Genomic DNA, 5,000 nt, shown 5'->3' with positions numbered 1-5,000 from the left:
TAAGAAGCTGGCGCTTAGTATAGAAGCGTCAGGCGGCCGCAGGCAGGCAGGCAGGCAGGCAGGCAGGCAGGCAGGCAGGCAGGGTGGGCGTCCCCTGCCTGCCTGCCTTCCTTCCTTCTTCCAGGTAGACCGTGTAAGAACCTGGCGCTTTGTATAGAAGCGTCAGGCGGCCGCAGGCAGGCAGGCAGGCAGGCAGGCAGGCAGGCAGGCAGGCAGGCAGGGTGGGCGTCCCCTGCCTGCCTGCCTGCCTGCCTTCCTTCCTTCTTCCAGGTAGACCGTGTAAGAACCTGGCGCTTTGTATAGAAGCGCCAGGCGGCCGCAGGCAGGCAGGCAGGCAGGCAGGCAGGCAGGCAGGCAGGCAGGCAGGCAGGCAGGCAGGCTGGCTGGACGTCCCCTGCCTGCCTTCTTCCAGGTAGACCGTGTAAAAACCTGGCGCTTTGTATAGAAGCGTCAGGCGGCGCGCAGGCAGGCAGGCAGGCAGGCAGGCAGGCAGGCAGGCAGGCAGGCAGGCAGGCAGGCAGGGTGGCCGTCCCCTGCCTGCCTGCCTCCCCCGCCCCCAGGTAGACCGGGTAATAACCTGGCCCTTTTTTTTAGGAGCGCCCTCGTGTGGCCAGCATGGTAAGGGCAGGGCAGCCGTCTTCCTCTTCTTCTTCTTCTTCTTCTTCTTCTTCCTCTTCTTCTTCTTCTTCTTCTTCTTCTTCTTCTTCTTCTTCTTCTTCTTCTTCTCCTTCTCCTTCTCCTCCTCCTCCTCCTCCTCCTCCTCCTCCTCCTCCTCCTCCTCCTCCTTTGTCGTATCCCCACTGTTGTCAAGATCATGCGTGCATGCGTCTGTGCATTCGAGCGGTCGAAATGGGGGATGCGTGAGTGTTTGTGTGTGTGTTGGCATTCCTGCCCGCCCGCCCGCCCACCCGCCCGCCGCCGCCCTCTCTCTCCGTGATCTATTTTGGGTCTGTCTCTCTCTCCCCCACCCGCAAGCACATCGCCACGACAAACCACGACATCGCCAAGGGCGGCCTTCGTGGCGACAGCTGCCGTAGACCTCGGTGAGTTTGTAGACCGCCGCTTGGCAGCAGAGCAGCAGGTAGGCGATGGAGGAGACGGGTGGGGTGGGGTGGGGCGGGGCGTGCCTTCGTGCGTACGTGCGTACATGTCCTTGCAGGGAGGGCAAGGGATCAACCTTGGCGATGTTGTGGGCGGGGGTGGTTTCCTTGGTGTGCGTGTGTGCGCGTTGGAGTGATATCTTGTGTCCATCTCTCTGTCCCTGTCTGTCTCCCCTGCACACAAGCGTGTGTGCGGTGTACTTGGCTCCTGTGTCTCTGTCTCTCTCCCTCCACACAAGCAAATGCTGTGTTTGAGTGTCAGCTTAGTGTGAGAGAGAAATTTTGTGCCCTTCTGTCTCTCCTCTCCTCTCCCGCAAACGACTTTTTGTCTTTGTTTTTGTGTGTGTGTGTGTGTGTGAGAGAGAGAGAGAGAGAGAGAGAGGAGAGACAGAGAGATTTGGTTTCTGCCTGCCTGCCTCTGCCTGCCCCTCTCTCTCTCTCTCTCTCTCTCTCTCTCTCTCTCTCTCTCTCTCTCTCGTCTCTCTCTCCCTCTCCCTCTTTCCCTCCCTCCCTCCCTCTCCCTCCCCCCCCCCGCAATCAAGTGTGTGTGAGAGCGCACGAGTGATTTGGTGCTTGTCTTTCTGTATCCCTGTGTCTCTGCATGCTCCCCCTCCCACAAAGGAACGCCCGCCCGCCAAGACTTTTCTCCCTTGCCGTCCCTGCAAGGACGGACGCACGCACGCACGCATGAACGCACGCCCTCACCCGTCCCCTCCATCGCCTACCTGCTGCACTGCCGCCAAGCGGCGGTCTACAAAGTCACCGAGTTCTACGGTAGCTGTCGCCACGAACCCCACCCACCCTTGGCGATGTCGTCGGGTTACAGCGACCACGTAGACCTGGAGGCTCCATGGGGGGGGGGGGGCGCGCGCACGGGCCGGTAGACCGGGAAGTCCTACGACCTCCACAGTAGACCGGCAAGACGCAGCCTCTCCGGCGGGTAGACCGGGGCCCCGGCGAGTAGATTGTCCGACCGGGAAGCCCCCACGGCCGCGGAGGCAGACCGGCAAACTCCAGCCGTCGGGACCGGTAGACCGGAGGGGAGCCGACGGTCGGGAGACCGGGCAACGGCGCCAGCCCCTCCGGCCGGGAGACCGGGCTTCCCGAGGTCCGGCGCCCAGTAGACCGCCCAGCGGTTGCGCACCGTGCTCCAGGTAGCCCGGCAGAGCCGCGCTCTCCGGAGGGTAGACCGGGAAGCCCCGACGAGCTCGGAGGAAGACCGGCAAACCCCAGCTTTCCCAGCTGGTAGACCGGAGGGGAGCCGAGGGCCGGGAGACCGGGCAACGCCGCCAGCCCCTCAGGCCGGTAGACCGGGCTCACCGAGGTCCGGCCCCCCCCCCGTAGACCGGCCAGCGGTTGCGCGCCGTGCGCCAGGTAGCCCGGCAGAGCCGCGCTCTCCGGTGGGTAGACCGGGAAGCCCCGACGATCTCGGGAGGAAGACCGGCAAGCCCCAGCCTTCCCGGCCGGTAGACCGGAGGGGAGCCGAGGGCCGGGAGACCGGGCTTCCCGAGGTCCGGCGCCCAGTAGACCGGCCAGCGGTTCTGCGCCGTGCTCCAGGTAGTCCGGCAGAGCCGCGCTTTCGGGTGGGTAGACCGGGAAGCCGCATGTTCTCGGAGGAAGACAGGCAAGACCCGGCCTGCCTGGCTGGTAGACCGGAGGGGAGACGAGGGCCAGGAGGCCGGGCAACGCCGCTGGCTCCTCTGGCGGGTAGACAGGGCTTCCCGAGGCCCGGGGCCCAGTAGACCGGCCAGCCGTTCAGTGCCGTGCGCCAGGTGGTCCGGCAGAGCCTCTCTTTCCGGGGGGGTAGGCCGGGAAGCGAAGCCCCGGCGAGCTCGGAGGAAGACCGGCAAACCCAAGCCTTCCCGGACGGTAGACCGGAGGGGAGCCGAGGGCCGGGAGACCGGGCAACGCCGTCTGCCCCTCCGGCGGGTCGACCGGGAAGCTTCCCTTCCTCGGAGGTAGACCGGCAGGACCCAGTCTCCACGGCCAGCAGAGCCCAGGGCCGGGAGACCGGGCACCGCTGCCAGCCCCGGGCCAGACCTTCGGTCGGTAGACCGGGAGGCCCCCTTGTTCTCGGAAGGAGCCCGGCAAGGCCCAGCCTCCCCAGTCGGCAGACCGGGGGGGACTCCGTTCGCGGGCCCGGCCGCCGCCTGGAGGACCGGGGCCTTCGCGAGTAGACCGGGCGGTCGGCGGGCCTCGGGCAGGGTAGACCGGGGAGGACCGGGAAGCCCCAGCCGCCTCGGCCGGGCGGAGAACGGGGGGACCGGCAGCGGACAGACCTCCCAGCGGTAGACCGGAAAAGCCTTCCGTCCTCGGAAGGGGACCGCCACGTCCCAGCTTCCCTGGCCAGCTCCTCCGGCGGGGAGCTAGATCCGGCCGCCCCCCAGGACAGGAAAACGGCCAGCGCTTCCCCTCCTTCTGCCGGGAAGACCGGCCGAGCCACCCCCGCTTGCCGGCCGGTAGACCGGGGCCCCCGGCAACCTCGCCCCCTGGACCGGGCAGGGGCCGGACCCACGCAGGCAGACGCCCGGAAGCCTGCCCTTCCCCGGCCTTCGCACCCTCCGCCAACCGCTCTCGCCTCGCCTCCCTTTTCGGAGGTAGACCGGCAAGCCCCAGTCTCCCCGGCCCCGGCTAGTAGACCGGGCAGCGGTACCAGTCCGGCCGTCAGGTGGACCGGCACCTCCCAGCCCCAAGCAGGGGAGACCGGGAAGCCGTCTGTCCTCGAGGTAGAGCTGGAAGCCCCAGCCCGGCAGGCAGGCAGGCAGGCAGGCAGGCGTGAGCGTGGACGCGAGGAGCCCACCGGGCCTCCGTCGGGACGGCCGGGAAGTCTCCCTTCCTCGGAGGTAGACCGGCAAGACCCAGCCACCCCGGCCGGCAGACTGGAGGGGAGCCCAGGGCCGGGAGACCGGGGTGACCGTGGACGCGAGAAGCAGACTGGGCCTTCGCTGGGTAGACCGGGAGGCCGCCCGTTCCCTGAAGGGGGCCGGCAAGGCCAGGCCTCCCCGGCCGGACGGCAGACTGGGGGGGGGACAGCGGTCGCAGGCCCGCCCGCCCGCCGCCGGGAAGACCGGGGCCCTCGCGAGTAGACCGGGCGGTCGGCAGGCCTCCGGCAGGTAGACCGGGGAGGACCGCAAAGCCCCAGCCGCGGGAAGACCGGCCGAGCCACCCCCGCTTGCCGGCCGGTAGACCGGGGCCCCCGGCAACCTCGCCCCCTGGACCGGGCAGGGGCCGGACCCACGCAGGCAGACGCCCGGAAGCCTGCCCTTCGCCCGCCTCCGCCCGTCGCCGAGAAGCAGAGGCCGGGCGCCGGGAACGGTCTACCGCCGCCCCGGAGCATGGGTAGACCGGCACGACCGGGGAGCCGCGGAGCCTCTTGCCGGAGTGAGCCTGCCGCGTCTGGCCGCCAGGGGCTTCCGAGACGCCGGCCTCTCGCGGCGCCGGCGCCCGGGCCCGCGCCCTGGCGCACGGGTAGACCGGCACGACCGGGGTTTCACGGAGCCTTTTGCCGGAGTGAGCCTGCCGCGTCTGGCCGCCAGGGGCTTCCGAGACGCCGGCCTCTCGCGGCGCCGGCGCCGGCGCCCGAGACGCCGTCCGCTCTCGCCGGGCAAGGACGGCATGCGCGCGGAGATTTCTGGCGACAGGGTTTTCAGGACCCTCTGGAGAACCGCAGACGACCCAACCGCGCTCCCCGGCCAGTGTGGACCCACGGCGGGGGCAGGCGCGGCGTCTGACGCGGTACTTCTGGTTGAACCGAAGACGACCCAACCGCGCTCCCCGGCCAGTGTAGACCCACGGCGGGGGTAGGCGCGGCGTCCGACGCGGTTCTTCCGGGGGGAACCGAAGACGACCCAACCGCGCTCCACGGCCAGTGTAGACCCACGGCGCGGGGCAGGCGCGGCG

This window comes from Podarcis muralis, unplaced genomic scaffold (genome assembly GCF_964188315.1).
Source record: "Podarcis muralis unplaced genomic scaffold, rPodMur119.hap1.1 HAP1_SCAFFOLD_116, whole genome shotgun sequence".
In the NCBI taxonomy this organism is placed as follows: domain Eukaryota; kingdom Metazoa; phylum Chordata; class Lepidosauria; order Squamata; family Lacertidae; genus Podarcis; species Podarcis muralis.
This window is presented reverse-complemented; position numbering follows the sequence as displayed.